This window comes from Chelonia mydas, chromosome 6 (assembly GCF_015237465.2).
Source record: "Chelonia mydas isolate rCheMyd1 chromosome 6, rCheMyd1.pri.v2, whole genome shotgun sequence".
Classification (NCBI taxonomy): Eukaryota; Metazoa; Chordata; order Testudines; family Cheloniidae; genus Chelonia; species Chelonia mydas.
In genome coordinates, this window is record NC_051246.2 from 20,540,465 (window position 1) to 20,561,881 (window position 21,417).

General features: G+C 47.3%; 1 protein-coding gene and 1 long non-coding RNA gene across 2 annotated transcripts in view; both read right to left on the minus strand.

Annotated features, from left to right (window-relative positions):
* LOC102943481 (NACHT, LRR and PYD domains-containing protein 3) overlaps positions 1-21,417 on the minus strand; it is a 509,145-nt gene that overhangs the window by 135,004 nt on the left and 352,724 nt on the right. The window lies entirely within an intron of this gene.
* The window catches only part of LOC122466304, a 67,389-nt gene that overhangs the window by 41,691 nt on the left and 4,281 nt on the right, over positions 1-21,417 (minus strand). The window contains exon 2 of the long non-coding RNA XR_006291717.1: positions 2,889-2,984. This is a non-coding gene — a long non-coding RNA (uncharacterized LOC122466304). The remainder of the gene's footprint in view (positions 1-2,888; positions 2,985-21,417) is intronic.

A 21,417-nucleotide genomic window follows, 5' to 3' on the forward strand; every position in this document is an offset into this window, starting at 1 on the left:
ACCTGATTGCCTTCTATGATGAGATAACTGGCTCTGTGGATTTGGAGAAAGCAGTGGATATGATAGATCTTGACTTCAGCAAAGCTTTTGATACAGTCTCCCATGGTATTCTTGCCAGCAAGTTAAAGAAGTATGGATTGCATGAATAGACTTTAAGGTGGATAGAAAGCTGTCTAGATCTTTGGGATCAATGGGTCGTGATCATAGAATCATAGAATATCAGGGTTGGAAAGGACCTCAGGAGGTCATCCAATCCAACCCCCTGCTCAAAGCAGGACCAATCCCCAACTAAATTATCCCAGCCAGGGCTTTGTCAAGCCTGACCTTAAAAGCTTCTAAGGAAGGAGATTCCACCACCTCCCTAGGTAACGCATTCCAGTCTTTCACCACCCTCCTAGTGAAAAAGTTTTTCCTAATATCCAACCTAAACCTCCCCCATGGCAACTTGAGACCATTGCTCCTTGTTCTGTCATCCGCTACCACTGAGAACAGCCTAGCTCCATCCTCTATGGAACCCCCTTTCAGGTAGTTGAAATCAGCTATCAAATCCCCCCTCATTCTTCTCTTCCGTAGACTAAACAATCTCAGTTCCCCCAGCCTCTCCTCATAAGTCATGTGTTCCAGTCCCCTAATCATTTTTGTTGCCCTCCGCGGGACTCTTTCCAATTTTTCCACATCCTTCTTGTAGTGTGGGGCCCAAAACTGGACACAGTACTCCAGATGAGGCCTCACCAATGTCGAATAGAGGGGAACGATCACGTCCCTCGATCTGCTGGCAATGCCCCTACTTATACATCCCAAAATGCCATTGGCCTTCTTGGCAACAATGACACACTGTTGACTCATATCCAGCTTCTCGTCCACTGTAACCCCTAGGTCCTTTTCTGCAGAACTGCTGCCTAGCCATTCGGTCCCTAGTCTGTAGCGGTGCATTGGATTCTTCCATCCTAAGTGCAGGACTCTGCACTTGTCCTTGTTGAACCTCATCAGATTTCTTTTGCCCCAATCCTCCAATTTGTCTAGGTCCCTCTGTATCCTATCCCTACCCTCCAGCGTATCTACCTCTCCTCCCAGTTTAGTGTCATCTGCAAACTTGCTGAGGGTGCAATCCACACCATCCTCCAGATCATCCGGCCCCATGGACTTGTGCACGTCCAGCTTTTCTAAATAGTCCCGAACCACTTCTTTCTCCACAGAAGGCTGGTAACCTCCTCCCCATGCTGTGCTGCCCAGTGCAGTAGTCTGGGAGCTGACCTTGTTCGTGAAGATCAATGGCTCAATGTTTAGTTGGCAGTTGATATCAAGCAGAGTGCCCCAGGGATTGGTCCTGGGGTTGGTTTTGTTCAACATCTTTATTAATGATCTGGAGGATGGTGTGGATTGCACCCTCAGCAAGTTTGCAGATGACACTAAGCTGGGAGGAGAGGTATATACGCTGGAGGGTAGGGATAGGGTTCAGAGTGACCTAGACAAATTGGAGGATGGGGCCAAAAGACATCTGATGAGGTTCAACAAGGACAACTGCAGAGTCCTGCACACAGGATGGAAGAATCCCATCCACTTTTACAGTCTGGGGACCAACTGGCTAAACAGCAGTTCTGCAGAAGAGGACCTGGGGATTACAGTGGGCAAGAAGCTGGATATGAATCAGCAGTGTGCCCTTGTTGCCAAGAAGGCATATTGGGCTGCATTAGTCGGAGCATTGCCAGCAGATCGAGGAAAGTGATTATTCCCCTCTATTCGGCACTGGTGAGGCCACATCTGGAATACTGCGTACAGTTTGGGGTCCCCCACTACAGAAGTGATGTGGACAAATTGGAGAGAGTCCTGCAGAGAGAGGGCACCAAAAACAATTACTGGGCTGGGGCACATGGCTTACGAGGAGAGACTGAGGGAACTGGGGTTATTTAGCCTTCAGAAGAGAAGAGTGAGGGGGGATTTGATAGCAGCCTTCAACTACCTGAAGCGGGGTTCCAAAGAGGATGGAGCTCGGCTGTTCTCAATGGTGGCAGATGACAGAACAAGGAGCAATGGTCTCAAGTTGCAGTGCAGGAGGTCTAGGTTGGATATTAGGAAACACTATTTCACTAGGAGGGTGGTGAAGCACTGGACCGGGTTACCTAGCGAGGTGGTGGAATCTCCATCCTTCGAGGTTTTTAAAGTCCGACTTGACAGAGCCTTGGCTGGGGTGATTTAGTTGGTGTTGGTCCTGCTTTGAGCAGGGGGTTGGACTAGATGACCTCCTGAGGTCTCTTCCAACCCTAATATTCTATGATTCTATCACCAAGTATCAGGAAACAAAACCAAAATACAAAGTAAATTGCTGTTAGTAATCATTAATATGGAATAATTGCAATATTTCCCTGAGAGAGGAAAGAAATATAACCTTGGGGTTCATAACTCGTTGGGACTTTGCCTCACAAAGGACTCACTGGACTTTGTCTCTCTGTGCCTCTGTTTCCCCATTTGTAAAGTAGGGATAATCATAGTGCTCTAGCACACGGGGGCGTTATACGGCTTAGTTAATGTCTGTGAAGCCTGTTGAGGATCTAGGATGAAAAGTGATATAATAATACTTATCATCCAAATGGATTTGACAACACAGAGATGGGACCCCCTTAATTTAAAATATTTCAGAAAACAACCAAATAAAATCTGGAATCTGTACATCACAGTCCTGGAGTATGAGGATCTGTGTTTTGCGACCTGCTGCTAGCTTTGCATGGCCTCAGGAAGGTCTTGATATCAGAGCTGCAAGGTGAAGGGTAGCAATGGTAACTTCTGATATACTGACTAGGGCCCATTCTGACAGGTCCCACAACCTGAATGTATAAACTGCAACATGTTCAGATTAGAAGTAGCCTATCCCCAGAGAATGATGTATTTACCGTTAGCTGGACAGCTATTAGAAACAACAGCTGGTAACCCTTAGTTGATTTGTTCTCTCAGTCTTCTCAATGCTCAAACACAGGAGCCCAGAGAATCTAGAAAGAGGAACAGGAAACAATTGGCTCAAAGTTTATTTCTGCAGTAAAGAAAACGTAAAACATCTCCAGTGAAAGCTGAATTTAGAGCTTCAGAGCTCTCTGAATTTCTATAGCAGCCCTCATCTTTTTTTCAGCCTTCCTAGTACTAATTATACCCACACACACAAATCTTTTCATCTGTTTTTTATTCTTCCTAGAATCTTGCCTTTTGGACACACCCCTTGGGCTCAGCAGTTTGCACAGGTGTTTTCTGCAACTAGTGATGTAACGAACTCCAGCAGAGCAATGAGAAGAATGGTCATAAGGAATCCACTGGATGGTCCCAGAATGGGGGAGCTTCTGCCTGGTGTGACAGCAGGATTCTAGGGGGGAGGGATAGCTCAGTGGTTTGAGCATTGACCTGCTAAACCCAGGGTTGTGAGTTCAATCCTTGAGGGGGCCATTTAGGGATCTGGGGCAAAAATTGGGGATTGGTCCTGCTTTAAGCAGGGGGTTGGACTAGATGACCTCCTGAGGTCCCTTCCAAACCTGATATTCTATGATTCTATGATCCTCCCCTGGGGTAAGTCAGCACAGCTCAACTGACATCAATGGAGCCACCCTCATTTACACCAGCTGAGGATCTGGCCAAGGGACTGTTTGTGTGCTGAAAAGGACGGAGGGGTTGGGAAGAACGCCAGGAGGTTACCTGTACATGGGTCCCTACATGAGGGGCTTCCAAGGGGCCCTGGATTTGCTTGTATCAAATCTCCTCCTAGAGTGACTAAGTTGACTACTGCTGCAGAGACCTCATCTGTTGAGATTGGTGGTGTGGGTGCGATGGCTTACTCTCTCTGCTTGGTCTCCTATTGCGTCCATTAGCCTGTGCTCACAACTCCAGCCCAGACAGACTCCCCAGGACACCTCCTTCAGGAACGGCTCCTATACACGAATACTCCCGTTTATCCAAAATCCTGTTATCTGAACCACTGGATATCAGAACATCCCTTCTTTGTCCCCCAGCCTTAGATACGTGCCCTCTGCAGCATGTGTCTTGTGCATTTCAAGCCGGGGGACAAGGAAGCGATTCGGATAATGGGAGGTTCGGGTAACAGAGCAGACACCTTGTGACTGCAGGAATCAGGGGTCACTGGCTCTGTGGCAGTGCAGGGAGCAGTCTGCAGTCCCACTGTTCCAAGAGTGAGTGAGAGGGTCCATGCCCCTGCCTCTCAGTTACCAGAACTCCTGATTATCCAAATAATATCTGTGTCCCCCATGCTATTCGGATAATTGGGAGTACACTGTCATACATCAAACAAATAGACCCTATGTAAAAAGACAATTATGTTACAAAGTCAAGCGGTCAAAAGTTAGGAAATACCAAAATTAAAGCTGCCCCAGACACTTGAGTTCTGCCCCCTTAAGTGTTTGCACCATGATACAGTCTTTCATCACAAGCCATTTTCCCACAGAACCCTGCCTCATTCGCTGAATGGACAGGGAGTCAATATTTCTTTTCATCCTCCTGATTCAATGTGTGGCCCCAAGTGTTATTCCACACACAACACGCAACCTCTGCACTGAAAGCAAAATTATTAATTTCTCCTTGGGCCTTTCTAGGGTGCTGTCACCTTACTGAGTAATTAACAATCACGGATTAATTTATCTACACAACAGCTCTGTGAGGGGTTATTGTTACCCCCATTTTACAGCGGAAAAACTGAGGCTCAGAAATTAAGGCTGAAATTTTCTCTCATTTTGGGAGCTCAACTTGGGTTACCTGGGCCCTGATCTTCTAGAGTATTTACCATGGTAAAGCACATTATATGTTGAAACCATGTCTCCAATTGACTTCAGTTGCTGTCATGAACGCTCAGCACTTCTGCAAATCCTGCCCCAGGTGTCTCTCATGTCAGCAGCCCAGAAAATGAGAAAAACACATTTAGTGGCCAGTTGTGAACACTTTGGTTTAAGTGACTTGTCCAGCATCACCTGGACATTCTGTGGCAGAGGCAGGGATAGAATCCAGTTCTCTGGGGCACCATTCACCTACTTTTACTATGAAACCATCGGGGGGATGGATAGTTCAGTGGTTTGAGCATTGACCTGCTAAACCCGGGGTTGTGAGCTCAATCCTTGAGGGGGCCATTTAGGGATCTGGGGCAAAAATTGGGGATTGGTCCTGCTTTGAGCAGGGGGTTGGAATAGATGACCTCCTGAGGTCCCTTCCAGCCCTGATATTCTATGATTCTTTTCTCTTCCTGCAGTACCCTGCCTCGTCCACTACACACCTTTTGACTTCTGTAACAAATGAGGCAGGGGTCCTACAGGCAACAGCTTCTTTCATGACACAGACCTGATTTGTTCCCAGAGCAAGTCTCTGCTATGCACCAAATGAGGTATGGTCTTGTGAAAAAAACAAACAGTGTGTAATCATATAACTAAAGGCAGTATAATAATGCATATGCACAAGGGGCTGAATTAAGATTGCACAGACAACCTTCATTTTGGCATTTTTTAACTTTTGAGTGCTTGATTTTACAACCTTAATGTTCTTTTAAAATAGGGTTGAGCTTTTAAAAAAATATTTATAAGTTTCGTTCAAATGGCAGGCAATTAAACCACCAGAAAAGAGTGTATCTACATTTCCAGAATGAAACAGTAATAAGCAACTATTTAGGCAGCATATCTTAGATTTAGACATCATGATGCATGAACAGTAAGATCTCTGTCAGATGTGTGTGACTCCAACCAAATTGTTTTAAACATTCAGGGCCATGTTCTGCCATTTCTATTCATGTTGGTTTCAGTGGGACTACTTGTGGATAAGGTGACTCTAGGTGAGTAAGGAGTCGGGGGAGAGGAGGGGCGCGAATCCAGCCCTAACAAATTAAACAAAGTTTTGGAGAACAATAATTCATGAACAAACCTCTAAAAACTTCCACTACATTTAGAGACAATCAAAAGTAAATAAAGTTGGACAGATCCCTGAAAAGCCTCTCACAGAAAATGTGACAAATGCTAAGCTAAATAAAAATTATCCCCATGCACCTAATTACACCCATCTACCAGCTACAGACTTGGGGCACAGGGTCAGAAACAGAATCCATTTTTTTTTACCTGTAACCAGCTACAGGTGCAATTTTGTGGGGGCAAATCATTGTAGGCACAACAGGTGTCAGGCCCTGAGCCTGCAAAGGGACAGCTGGGCCCCCACTTACACCCAAAGTCCTTCACCTCTTGGTTGCAGGGTTCCTTGAGCCCTGACATAAGGAGAAAAGTTCTTAGCCCCTGGTTGCACCCTAGTTGGTGCCTAAGCCCTCCCTCTGCTCCAGGTTCCAGCTCTGAGATTATGTGTTATGGAGCAGCGGCTCATCCTCAAACTCCAGCTTGTTCTGCTTTATGGGGCCCAGGCTATTTCAAACTTCTCTCACAGTGCTACAGTCTCAGATCACACTTTGAGAAGACAGTTGTCTAGATATGGGAAAATGGTGATACCCTGTTTGTGGAGGAAGGCTGTGACTACTGCAAGTACCTTGGAAAAAACTCCCGGAGCTGTGGATAGCCCGAAGGGTAGTACTTTGTACTGGTAGTGACTGTGGCCAATGATGAATGGTAGGAAACGTCTGTGAGCAGAGTGTACTGCAATATGAAAGTATACATCCTGTAGGTCAAGAGCCAAGAACCAATCCCCCTGTTCCAGTGCTGGGATGGTAGTGGATAGAGTGACCATCTTGAACCATTGTAGTTTGACAAACTTGTTGAGATTGTAAAGGTCTAGGATGTGGCGTCAAGCACCAGACTACTTTTGAACCAGGAACTATTGGGAGTAGAAACCACGTCCTCTGTCCTGTGGAGAGACCAGTTCTATGGCTCCCAGTTGTAGAAGATGTCTCACCTCCCACTCCAGGATAGGCTAGTGAGAGGGGTCCCTGAAGAGGGACAGGGAGGGGTTTGGCAGGATGTTATAGCTAGGAAGGGGATGGAGTAACCTTCCTTTCCTATTTCCAGGACCCATTTGGCTGAGGTAATGAGCATCCAAGATGATAAAAATGGAGCAAGGCGTTTGCCAAACTGTTGGTGTGTAGATGGTGTTACAGATGGTCGGGGCAACTGGAGCAGGCAGAAGGATCTCCGGACCTCAACCAAACCTTCAAATTTGCTGCTTATTAGAGGGTGTTTGAGACAGTGCCCCTCATGCAGGCGACTGTCTGCGCCTTTTAGGAGGTCAGTGACGACAGCATTGGTTGTCAAACTGCCACTGTGGATAGTATGGCTCAGGGTGAGCTCGTGGAAGGAGCTGGTATTTTCCCGATCTCGGTTTTGGCTGGGGTGTGTAAATACCAAGGGACTTTAGAGTGACTGGGGAGTCTTTCATTGAGTGTAAGGAGTTGTCTGTGCACTCAGAAAAGAGATTTTGTCCCTTGAACAGGAGATCCTCGATCGTATTTTGCACCTCCTTAGGGAATCCTGAAAGGTTCAACTGCGGTAGCAATGGATCGGGCAGCTGTGGCAGCTGAGTCCAGGGAGGCCTGCCGGGCTCTGTGAGCTGTTAAGTGACCTTCCAAAATGAGGGACAGGAATTGTTCCATTTTTGCCTCCAGCAGATACCGGAAAAGTCCCTCTAACTTAGAATAATTTCTATAATTGTATTTGGCAGTAAGGGCCTCATAGTTGGAAGTTCGAAATTGGAGGGTAGCAGACTAATTGGATTTTCTGCCCAGGAGATCTAAACATTTCCAATCTCGGTCAGGATGGCCGGTTTGGGATTGATATTGATGGCCCTTCACCTGCACTGCATTCACCATGATAGAATTCAGGGCAGGATGTGAAAATAAAAACTCCCCATTTTTTTGCAGGTACATAATATTTCCTATCCACCTGTTTGCATGTAGCAAGGGATACAGGCTGGAGTCTGCCCAAGAAGCTTTGCAGGTTCAGGTAGCACACTGTTAATAGGTAGGGCAATTTTTGTTCTTGAGGAGGTATGAAGAGTGTCAATCAGTTTGTGTTGTTGTTCCTTGACCTCAAGTTGTATGTATAGGGAGTCAGCCACTCTATGAAACAACTCCTGAAAGTGACGAAAATCATCAGCCGCTGTGGGAGGTGGTGGCACGATGGCTTCATCAGGTGAAGATGAAGAAAAATGGAGGACCAGAGCTACCTCCTCATCCTGCTCTCCTTCCACTTCCTCCTCCAGTGCTGGTATTTGCACTGTCTGTGGCTCTGGAGGTCGAGAGATTATCAAAGAGGGGATGGATGGAGGTCGGTGTGTTTGCAGCGGTGGGAAATATCCGAATTGTGCCCTATACATGGCCCAGGGTCCCAATATGCCAATTAGGGGGACAGGGAATATATGGTTTCATCCGTGGGGGCCCCTGAAAAGGCTGGGTACCCTGAACTGCAGCAGGGAAAGGCTGTAAGTCGATGTCAATTGCCCTGATGTCGACATCACTAGGGAAAGGAGGTGCCAGCCCTGTGGAAGAGTGTGAAGAGTGTCTTGATCGTGAAGTGGGTCAGACTTGGGATAGCTCCTGGCTGAAGAGTGGAGAATCCAGAGTGTCAGGTATAGTGATGTCAGACAGATGTGTGAATTCCTGTGGGTAAGAGCTCATCAATGCAGGTGTGAAAGATAGTGCTGAGGTGTGATGTGGAAAAGAGTCAGCAGATGGCGCCAGAGAGCTTTTTGGAGCCAGATTTAGTTGACGTTTGCAAGGGTGCAATGGCTTTTTCCAGTGCCGTGGTTTTGTGTGAATAGGGCTTTGGTGCATTGGTCAGCGTTGAGGCTGAGGGCTTCACTGGACCCGGCTGTTTTGCCGGTGCCGGTGTCAGTGCCAATGACTTTCTCGGTGCCAGAAACGGTCCTGGAGCTGCAATGAAGTAGAGGACCTGCTTTGGTTGCCAACAACAGAAGGTGACGCCGATGGCTGTTTCACCCTATTTCCTTCCTTAGACTGACTCTGAGGAACAGAGGGAGTCAGTCTGGGAGCAGATCTGTGCCACTTGTCAGACGCTGTTGAAGCCACAGCCGAGTCGGGGATAGCACTCTTGTTGTTTGTGCCTTAGAAACTGAGGAAGGGACTGGTCTCTTCTTACCCTCAGCCCTATCAGAGGATGTTTTTCTCTTGCTGGGGCAAGGGGAGTGAGGGTCAGTAGACAACCTCGCCAAGCGTGAGGATCTGTCTGGTGAGGAAAAGGAACCGGGGTCCGATGCAGATCGCAGGGACTTTTCCATGAGAGTTAATTTGAGTTTAAGGTCCCCCCTTCTGTCTCCTGGCTTTAACCCCAGACAATGGGACACTTCTGAGGAATGAGTCCCTCTCCTAGGCAGCGGATAGACTTTGCACGACTGTCTGTCATAGAGAAGGCAGCTCCGCAGAAGACACACTGCTTAAGCCCAGATGAACTGAGCATAAGTTTGAGGGGAAGTAGGGGAAAATGGGAGTGACATAAATATAAAGGGAAGGATACACACCTTTAAAATCCCTCCTGGCCAGAGGAAAAATCCTTTCACCTGTCAAGGGTTAAGAAGCTAGGATAACCTCACTGGCACCTCACCAAAATGACCAATGAGGAGACAAGATACTTTCAAAAGCTGGGAGGAGGGAGAAAAACAAAGGGTCTGTGTCTGTCTGGGTGAGGCTTTTGCCGGGGACAGAACAGGAATGGAGTCTTAGAACTTAGTAAGTAATCTAGCTAGATATGCGTTAGATTATGATTTCTTTAAATGGCTGAGAAAATAAGTTGTGCTGAATAGAATGAATATTCCTATCTGTGTGTCTTTTTGTAACCTAAGGTTTTGCCTAGAGGGATCCTCTATGTTTTGAATCTAATTACCCTGTAAGGTATTTACCATCCTGATCTTACAGAGGTGATTATTTTCTTTTTACTGTTTCTTCTATTAAAATGTTTCTTTTCAAGAACTGAATGTTTTTTTCATTGTTCTAAGATCCAAGAGCTTGGGTCTGTGGTCACCTATGCAAATTGGTGAGGATTTTTACCAAACCTTTCCCAGGAAGTGGGGTGCAAGGGTTGGGAGGATTTTTGGGGGAAAAGATGTTTCCAAACAACGCTTTCTCAGGAACCCAGAGAAATGTTTGGTGGTGGCCGTGGAAAACCAAGGGCAAAGGGTAAAATAGTTTGTACCTTGGGGAAGTTTTAACCTAAGCTGGTAAAAGTAAGCTTAGGAGGTTTTCATGCAGGTCCCCACATTTGTACCCTAGAGTTCAAAGTGGGGAAGGAACCCTGACAGGGAGAATGAACTAATTTTGTTTTGTTTTAGGAGGAAGAAAGAGAAAAGGGAAACTAACAACGATGAGAAGAAAGCAGGAAAGCTACTATCTAAAGAACAACTTGGGCTCTGCTAAGTGTTCCATTCCAGACCATGGGTGGGAGAGAAGGAACCGAGGCTGGTCAGACCACACAGCGCTATATATACGACCTGCGCACAGGGTGGGGAGGGGAGGTGCGCATGTACGGTCCAACAGGCACTGCTATTGAGATTTCCAGCTCAAGAAGCAAAGGCGCTGCCGCACCTACAGTGGAGCACCCCTGGGAACATCACTCGAAGAAGAACCTAGGGGAACAGTGAGTAGGCCAAGACCCCCAGACTCATAGTAGAAACAGTGACTATTTTGATGTCCTTATTCTGTAGGAATAGGGTACCTTCCTGCCCACTGTGAAGGAATCTCAAGTTTCTAAACACTCTAGTTTCATTCACTTTATCAATACATGTATTAATGAATCCCCCTTGATGGTCCTCCAAAGCTTGCAACACTAGGGAATATCCCTTTCTGCCAATGTACCTATCTGCACCTCTTTGGGGCAGGTTATGCTCACATGGGTACCATCTATGGCTTCTGCACAGTGTGGGAATCCTAGCTACTGAAGCCTCCTAGGGTACTTGTATTCTGTGATTAGATTTCACCAACCTTGTAACAAATGTGAACTTCTGAAGCACTATAATTGACTTACCATGAAGTCACAGCCTCTTTGGTCCTTCCAGTCTATCTTGCCAACCTGGTCAGCTCAGCTCATGTCATCAATGGTTGCTTTACTCCAAAAACCACACAATACACAAGTTGTTCCAGTCCCTAAGGACTTATCTCAGGGAAGTCACACCTTAGACCCAGTACTGGGTTTACCATGGTGCCTCTGGCACCATGGCACCGGGCCCAGGCTACAAAGGGGCTCCTGCTGCAGGGCAGGCCCCACCCGCACCCACAGGCGGCCAAGCTTTCCTCCCTCCCCAACCTCTTCCCCCGAGTGAGCCGTGTTCCTGCCTCTCCCGCTCTCCTGCCGCCGAACCGCTGTTTGCCTGCACGAGGGAGGAGCAGGGCTGCAGCGTGCTCGGGGGAGGAGGCGAAGAAGAGGCGGGGGCAGGGCCTTGGGGGAGGGGGTGGAATTGGGGCAGGGCAGAGCAAAGGCAGGGCCCCTGCACTCCCCCTACACATACCCCTCCCCAAACCCCTGCCATGAGCTGCTCAGGGCAGGGGGCTGGGAGCACCCCCATGACCCCAGCCCACAACCCCAGCCCCCTACCCTGACTCCTGCACCCCCCTCACACACTCCCATGATCCCAGCCCTGACTCCTGCACCCCCCCACATCCCCACCCCCACCCTGAGCACCAAACGGGAGCTCCTGCACACATTCCCACCTGCACCCATCTCACCAAATGGGAGCTGCCCCAGTTAAGTGCTCCACACCCCAACCTCCTGCCCCAGCCCTGAACCCCCTTCCGCACCCTTACACCTGGCCAGACCCTGCACCCCAATGTTTTTTACATTTTTTTTAATAAAGCGCTCTTATCCAAAGCACTTTATGATAGTTAGCTAATGGTACAAACAATATTTGGAAAGATCATTAAGTGGTCCGCCAAGACCCCCAGCAATTTTCAAGTGGTCTGTGGAAAAATAAGACTACACGAACAATCAAGGTACGTCACTTTATTTTCATTTACTTCCTCTTCCTTACAGGAGGAGGATGAAGAAAAAAAAAGAATGAAAAATGGGGACCGGGGGGAGATAAGAGAGAATGTTCTTTTTCTTGGCTGGGTCCCGAGGGGGGCCCCCAAAATGAAGCTGAGCATAGGGCCCCACTAACGCTAAATCTGCCACTGGGGCTGACCCCTCCCCCATAGCTCCCCACTCCGCAGCCAGGGGCTGACCACCCGAGCTCCGCATGCCGCTGCCAGGACAGGGGCTGACCCCTCCCTCGCCCCAGCTCTCCACACGACTGCCAGGAGCTGGGGCTGACACCCTCCCCACACTGCTGCCAGGTGCGGGGGCTGGCCCCTAACCCCCCCCCCCCACGCTCCATTCTGACTGGGGCTGGGGCTGACCCCCCAACCCCTGCTGCCTGACACCTTGCATCACCACTGCCCCCACACACGTTCCTCCACACCCCACTAGGGGGGTGCACCGGACTTTTTTGGTAAACTGGGCATTTGTTCGTTTGTTCTTGCTGACTGGTCAGTCGGCAAGAGCAAACAGGATAAATGCCCGTTTTTGTCAAAAAAGTCAGGATGGCCGGGACAGAGGTTAAAAAGGGAACTGTCCCGGCCAAACGGGGGCGTATCGTCACCCTATCTCCAAGCAAGTGGGTCCTGAGGGAGTCCGGCCAGGGAGGGGGCAAACCCTGGCCTGGCTAATCGCAGATCCGGGGGACGCTGGGCATAGGGAGTCGGGGGCTGTGTGGCACGGCCTGGGCCCACCCCCAAGGGGAAGGGGTATGCTGGCAGCATAGGGCCGGATGGGCCACTGTGCGTCTGGCAACTGCCGCTTTGTATACAGTGTCCTTGCATTGGGCTGGGTGGAGCGGGGCTGGTCCCACCATGCCATGCCCCGTTGCCCCTGGCTGGCCCCTTGCTTCAGGGACCAACCTCCCCATGCCATGCTCCTTTGCCCCCATAGGGGCCCACAAATATGTTTGGCGCCGGGCCCACAAACAGTTAATCTGGCCCTGCGTAGACCTCACACCAAAGACAACACTGGCAGCCAATTCTATAGTAAACTAACTACAGATTTATTAACTCAGAAAACAAATGACAGAGTTATTTACAGGTTATTTATAAGCAAGCAGGCATATATACACAGATGAGCTACCAGCCAACCACCAGATTAACAAAATAGTAGAGATTTGTTAATTCAAAATGTACTTCAGGACAAACCCAGAGATCTACGGGTCTCTGTTTCAGTCTTAATTCTCTGGCCCTGTCAGAGTCCAAAAAGCAAAGAGAGACCTTGTTTTTTCTTTGTGAGCCATTTTTATACCTTCATGTCTCAGAAATCAAGCTGATGGGGGGAGGGATAGCTCAGCGGGGGGAGGGATAGCTCAGTGGTTTGAGCATTGGCCTGCTAACCCCAGGGTTGTGAGTTCAATCCTTGAGGGGGCCACTTAGGGATCTGGGGCAAAAATTGGGGATTGGTCCTGCTTTGAGCAGGGGGTTGGACTAGATGACCTCCTGAGGTCCCTTCTAACCCTGATATTCTATGATTCTATGATATAGTTCACAGGTAGGTCTCCTCTTCCTGGTGGGGGAGGGGAAGAAGGAATGCACTTTAAAGTCTTTGATCTCACACAATGGCCTGTTATTTGCATTACACAAGGCCTTTCCCTTGTTTGATGAGTTACATAGTTCTAGCCAGTGATGAGCTGCCAAAATCTTAACAACCGGTTCCCTATAAAAAGTTCTGATTTAAGGGATGTGCCCCAGTATGTATTTTTTTGTACCAACAGGGTTACCATATGTCCGTATTTTCCCAGGAGAAATTTTTAAAATTTAAAAATTCCTCCCGGACGGCGATTTAAGAACTAAAAAACCTGAAGGAAAAAAACCTGAACCAAAAAAACCTGTCCGGGAAAATACGGATGTATGTTAACCCTGCCTAAAGTTCCTTTTTAAAAAGATGGGCCTGAACTAGAAATGAGCTCCGTTTCACATGTGTGGGTCCCCGCCACTCCCTGGGGGTGTACTAGGGTGACCAGATGTCCCAATTTTATAGGGACAGTCCTGATTTTGGGGTCTTTTTCTTATATAGGCTTCTATTACCCCCCAAACCCTGTCCTGATTTTTCACACTTGCTGTCTGGTCACCCTAGGGTGTGCACATGCATGGGTCCCAGCTGCTCCCTGCCCCCCTCATTGAAGCAGGTGGGCAGGGTTACTGCCCTGGGAACTGCAGGGCACCAGTGGACGTGGGGCCAGCTGCAGGCAGGGGCGTGGGCCAGGCTAGCTGGAGGCAGGGGGTGCAGGGCTGGCTGCGGGCAGGGCAGGGGGTGTGTGCACCAGGGGTTGGCTGGATACAGGGCAGGGGGTGCGGCAGGGGCTGGCTGGAGACAGGGCAGGAGGTGCGTGCGGCAGGGACTGGCTGCGGGCAGGGCAGGGGGTGGCTGGAGGCAGGGGGTGCAGCAGGGGCTGGCTGCAAGCAGGTGGTGCGGAGGTGGCTGGAGGCAGGGGCTGGCTGCGGGCAGGGTGGTGGGTGCTCACGGGGAGAGCGGCCTAGAGCAGCCCAAGCAGCAGGACGCAGCCCAGGCCCAGCAGAGCAGCCGGGGACCCACCAGGCAACAGCGGCAGCCCCAGGGCCAGGGGAGCAGCAACAGCAACAGGGATCCCGCAGCGCCCCCGGCGGCCGGAGGAGGAATTACATCACTTCCCAGCCGGAGCCCATCAAAGCCTCAGTGCCTCCTGAAGGGAAGCAGGTTAACAACCGGTTCTAAAACTGCTTCAAAATGTAACAACCGGTTCACGCGAACCGGTGAGAACCGGCTCCAGCTCACCACTGGTTCTAGCCCACAAAAGCTTATGTCCAAATAAATTTGTAAGTCTATAAGGTGCCACAAGGACTCCTTATAGTCACAGAGGTTTCCTATGCAAAAGTTTGCTAAGGCTTTAGGACATGGGGTATAGTTGAGTGAGAACTATCCATGCAACATCCTCCTAGCTTTTCCGGTAGTGTAAACGCTGAACACATTCATATAATCTTCAGATCTACTTTTACAATACTAACACGCATGAGAGCTGGACTGGTTTCCAGCTATGAATTTGTCAGTGCTCAGGTGATGCTTTCAGCCTTAGGGCGAGCTGGCATTTGGTCTACCAACATCACACCACAATCTTAGCCAAACAGAGAGCTGGTGTTTCTTTATGGAATTTTGGAATTAAAAAGGAAAGAAAGTGGAGATATTCCAGCCACAGATTAAGAGTCCTCTAAATTCCTTGAAAAGGAAAGTGTACCAAGCCACATTGCTGCTGTATGACACTCACGGCAACACTAATGACTGTTTCAACTAATTGTAGTACATAGGAATAGAGTACTACCCCTTCAAGTAGTTTGAGCTGTCTAGGGGTGATCACTGTTCTGTTTTAGAAGCCATCAGAAACTAGTCAGAGGAGCAGTGTGTATTAAACTAGGCCTTGCATGCCTTTATATAGTTAATAAACATGGTTCTCAGGGGGCCAACTAAGCCATAGAGTTTCTTCATATTCTGTTTGTTGTGTAATGAACAAAAGACAATACTAATCGACAAATATTTTTATATTCATAATAAACAAGTTTTGATAAATTTAGCCATTTTCCTGTTTTTAATTTGTCTAAAAATTACAGGGTTCTTACAAACTTCATAATTTGCAACTGTCCATATAGTTTCTGTGAAAACATTGCAGCTGGATTTGCAACGAATTGGTAGAATACTGTGTTTTTTTTATTTTACATCCAAATTGTATGTTTAACTAACAAAGAAAACCCAAAATAGAAATGGGGGTAAAATATTTGGCAGAGCTCAGCCTTAAAATGCAACTTCAGCTCTGGGAGTGGCAGAGCTTCACGCCTTCATAATGGCACAGCAGATGCAGGGATGTGTCACTTGGGGTGATCCGAGAAGTGTTGTGTCACTTAGGGGCAGTCAAAACCCAGTTCCTTAGTCAAGCACCATTTACAAAATGGAAGGTTGTGGGGGGCGGGGTGTGTGACATATGTAGGGCTTCTGATTTCAGGTTTTAAAGGATAAAAATGGACAAAAACACCCCTGATACAAAAATGAAACTGGTGTTTATCTAATAAACACCAGACAAAACAATGGTATTTAGGGGCTTGTGTACATGGAGCAGTAACGCGGACTACCGGCGTGCAATTTCTGAAGCGCACCAAGCAGTTGTGCATCAGCAGGGTCTGTGTAGGTCCTGCTGGGGGACGCTAAAGGTTTGAAACAGTGCTGTGTTGAACTGCACGAGGGAACATGACAAGGAGATTACTCACTACAGTAAATCCGACTGTATAATGCTATATAATATACATTTCTCATTACCGGAAATACTAAAAAAAACCCTGAAACTCCCTGGTTTTTTGACATCTATGTAAGACTCAAAAATTGATAAAAAATACTGCCCCCCCCCAATGAAACTAATAAACCCTGACAAAGAGAAGCCCTAGATATAGGTCAGCATATTGGTCAGGAATAAAGCTTCGGGCTGGGAAATGACGTATCCCAGCTACTTCAGAGCAGTCTAATGGATGTAGAGACATGTTACTTGGGGTGACCTGAGAAATATTTTGTCATAATCAGTCAAAACCAGTTGTTTATTTAAATTATTAATTTATTAATCACCAATATCAATTATTATAAGATTAATTCACATCTATTATGATGAAATCTCTGAAAATTTAATATTTAGGAAATTTTGGTCTTTGAATAAGGGAGACACAAATAAGGAACAGGGAATAAAGAAACAACTTCAGCCTTGTCAAAGTCAATGACAGTGTGATGAGATTGAAAGGCAGAGACTGGGATCAAGAGAGGGAAAAGGAGCAAAAGAAATCCAGCAGGGATAAATTAGGGGATGGATGATCTTGTGACTAATGCACAGGCCTGTGAGCCCAGACTTCAGGGTTCTATTCTTGGCTCTGTCACTGGCTCACTGTGAAATGGAGACAATAATACTGATCTGCCTCACAGCAAGGTGAAATTATGAAAGAACCATAAAACAGTGGGATGGGAATTTTAACATTAGTCCTAGATGGTTGAGGAGCTACCTATCTATGAGACACTTCCACCCCCATCTCTCCTCATGACACAGCACCTCAGCTGAGATCAGCAGAGATGCTAAAGCCCTGCTGGTATAAACAAGGGGCTGCTAGCAGGGCATTCTCTGTGAGGGCCTCACAACTTTGTAATTTTCTCCCCGTCCCTTGGTTCAAAATAACCCAAATTTGATGTTCTTCAAGGTACATAGCAAAGCTTAGCTTTTCCCTGAGGCATCTGAATTGGGGAACTGCAAGAATAGGAAATTACTGGGTGGGGGTTGAGTTTATAATTTGCCTGGCTTGCTAGTGGTGAATTACATTGAATTGTAGTCCTGCACAGTATACGTTGTGTTATATTGTTAAGTTATGTCAAGGCCTGAAAGAGCAAGAGAACCACTGAGGAGGTTTTGTTTGGAAGGTACATGGCTGTGGATGGGAAGAGAAGACCCTGTGGAGTCAGACAATGGGAGGACCTAGAGTGGATTACGTCTGGTCTGTGGGTGAGACGAAGGGAGCCTATTGGTAGATGAGAGAAGAGAAACCCTTAATAGAGGCCATAGGCTCGCTATCTTCTAAGGGCACCAGAAGACAGTGGGTAGCAGGCAACTTCTCCTGCCCCAAAAATCCCACCCGGCAATAGGGATAAACAGGATGTCATGGAGATGGTCATGGGGCCAGGTGGGAGCCTCTGTAGGTTGGGTTAAGCGTCCAGATTCTTAGATGCTAAACCTTTTAAGGTTTCCCAGTTACACATTTTATATGTAGTTTTGGAAAGTGGAAACTTGTTTATGGCCTGCTATTATATGAATTTACTATGTGTTTCATGCTATATAGGGTATTGCAGGCTGTGTGCTTCTATACAAGTTGCTGCAATATTGATTATGGTATTTTATGCATTTTATTCCCCTTTTTGTATTAGAATCATAGAATATCGGGGTTGGAAGGGACCTCAGGAGGTCATCTAGTCCAACCCCCTGCTCAAAGCAGGACCAATCCCCAATTAAATCATCCCAGCCAGGGCTTTGTCAAGCCTGACCTTAAAAACTTCTAAGGAAGGAGATTCTACCACCTCCCTAGGTAACGCATTCCAGTGCTTCACCACCCTCCTAGTGAAAAAGCTTTTCCTAATATCCAACCTAAACCTCCCCCACTGCAACTTGAGACCCTTACTCCTTGTCCTGTCCTCTTCTACCACTGAGAATAGTCTAGAACCATCCTCTCTGGAACCACCTCTCAGGTAGTTGAAAGCAGCTATCAAATCCCCCCTCATTCTTCTCTTCCGTAGACTAAACAATCCCAGTTCCCTCAGCCTCTCCTCATAAGTCATGTGTTCCAGACCCCTAATCATTTTTGTTGCCCTTTGTTGGACTCTCTCCAATTTATCCACATCCTTCTTGTAGTGTGGGGCCCAAAACTGGACACAGTACTCCAGATGAGGCCTCACCAATGTCGAATAGAGGGGAACGATCACGTCCCTCGATCTGCTCGCTATGCCCCTGCTTATACATCCCAAAATGCCATTGGCCTTCTTGGCAACAAGGGCACACTGCTGACTCATATCCAGCTTCTCGTCCACTGTCACCCCTAGGTCCTTTTCCGCAGAACTGCTGCCTAGCCATTCGGTCCCTAGTCTGTAGCTGTGCATTGGGTTCTTCCGTCCTAAGTGCAGGACCCTGCACTTATCCTTATTGAACCTCATCAGATTTCTTTTGGCCCAATCCTCCAATTTGTCTAGGTCCCTCTGTATCCTATCCCTGCCCTCCAGCGTATCTACCACTCCTCCCAATTTAGTATCATCCGCAAATGAAGCAGGGCAATAATTTTTTGAAGGAGGAAAAGAAAATATTATGTTTAGAATTACAGGGAGCAGGGGATATTTGGTACATTGAAAGCCCCCCATCCATATTCCTACTGGCCACAAACCCTAAGTTCTTTTGCAAAATTTATAAACTAGGAGTTGTGCATAAGCACCACATGGTACCATCTGTTTAACTAGAAATCAATGATGGTGTTGTGTAATTAGTTCTACTTCCCCACCTTCTAGGCTAAATTAGAACCAAGAGAAATGGTGACGGAGTGGATGTTACAGAAGATTTTATTCTCCACTAACTGTTCTTCACACATGGATTTCTACCTCAGGGGATGATTTTGCAGCAGATCATTCTTGCTATGGAGTCATCAAGGATCTGTGTCAGGTGACACTTCCATTGCTGTTAGTAAAACAGTGATGATCACGTACGGTCCCACTCAAATTAATTTTTCGGATGGATCTGAATATACCGAATGCTTTATTTTTCTTTGAAGGATCATTAGTGCTGGGCTCTCTGCAATTACTAATTACACCTGCTGGCCTAGAATCATCCATCTTGAGTGAAACACATATTTTCCTTCCATCTCATGCTCTGCCATATGTAGCAGAATGTCGCACAGTAACTCATTTGCAGGACAGCTGCCACCAACCTCCCTCTGCCCCGCAACGCTGCTCCGAGACCGCTGCAGTACTTCCTCCTATGGCTGCCTGCAGCATCCCCTTCCCCAGCACGTTGCTTCCTCCTTTTCCTGATTTAAAAGTGCTCCATCTCCTCTCATAACACACCCGCTCCAGGCCAGTCCTGTCAGTGCTCCAGGGACTAGGCCCTCAAGGCTCAAGCCCTCCATGGGTTCCCATAAACACTCAGGCTTCCACACACCCCTTCCAAGAGGGGCAATTCTTCACCACACAACCTCCACAAACCTTAACACTTTCTGTCCAGGGTTCCTCAAGTTCTACACACATTGATTGCAGCGGTACCATGAGCCCTGGCATGAGGGCAAAGTTCTTCAGCCCTCGGTTACCACTCTAGTTGGTGCCTAAGCCCTCCCTCTGCTTCAGGCTCCAGCTGTGGGTCTACATGTTATGGAGCAGCTGCCCAACCTCAAACTCCGACCTGTTCTGCTTTACAGGACTTGGGGCTACTTCAAACTTCTTGCACAGATTTCTCCTGCTAGGCCTCCTCAGACAGCTTCAGCCAATCACAATCCCAGTCTCTCCCTTAGAACAGGGTGTCACCGTGCCTCAGTGGGTCACAACTGAGACTACCAAATTTAGGACAAACTGCTGAGAAATAAGACAGATGAAGAAATACCCCAAAACTGGTGGTTATTCTTCCATAAGATATACCAAACCAGCAACAAAAGTAAACTTCTGTTTCACCACACTGACTAACAAGAAGTCAGAAAAGCAGCCTCCTTAGGGATTCTAGTCCTTATATCACCACCAAAATCACTAGACTTAATGGTGAGTGGTTATTTAAAACCAACTAATCAAATAAAAGAGTTCTTCTGATCCCAAAGGACCAGCCACATACCCAGGTCAATATACATACAATAATTGCAACGTTCTTGGATCAGGCTTGTAGCAGTGATAGAATAAACTTCTGGCTTAAATCAAGTCTCTGGTTGCTTCCAAATCATTGGAAGGTCCTTAGTCCCTTGGTCAGAATGTTCCCATTAGTATAAATTCATAGTCCAGAGGTTTGAGCAGGAAAGAGGCAAAATGGAGATGTATTCAGCACCTTTTATAGTCCCTGCCAAGTGAAGGGAATCCCATCATTCTCACTGTGGAAAATTACAGGGAACAAGATGCTGTTTGGGGTCACATGGGCAAGTCACATGTCCATGCATGGTTTCGCTTAGTCACAGCAGAAGCCTTTACCCATACTCTAGTTGTTCTCATGAAATTCCATTAAGTGTAGATAGGCCTCTCCCATGGTCCATTGTGAGTTAAGTGTTTCTTAATAAACCATTTAAGTTGAATAGTCTCTTCAAGATGTTCAGGCTAAATTGCTTCTGGGTAGCACCCAGAAGCAAACACTTTAGAAATACAGGTACAGAGCCAATACTCAAAACTTCAGATGCAAAAATGATACATGCATACCAACAGCATAATCATATTCAGCAAATCATAACCTTCCCAACGACACCTTACCTGACACATGTTGTATCAGCTTGTTTTGCAATTATATAACAGTGGTAGCAACAATGATCTACATGGTCATATTTTAATCAGATAACATCACATAGGGCCAAACTGGCCCCCCTTGCTGGTCTTCTGGCTTTGCCTGGCTTCCCCCTGCACCCACAGAGCGGTTTTACATCATGCTTCCCCCGAGTTACAAACTCCCACTGGCGACACGGCCCTGAGACTGCCCGGCCCGACAGGGGCTGAGAGAACACAACAATAGCACTGGCCAGACCTGGCAGAGCCAGCATAGATATTTTTGCCCTTAAATAGAATTCTGCACAGAAGTACAAAACAATCCACATTTCAACCACCAGTACAAAGAAGCCAGGATCAAAATGAGAAAGAAGGAAATGGTACAACAGGGACAGTAACCGTTAAGAAAAGTGGTGAGAAGACCAAACCACACATGGATTCAGAGATTTTCAGT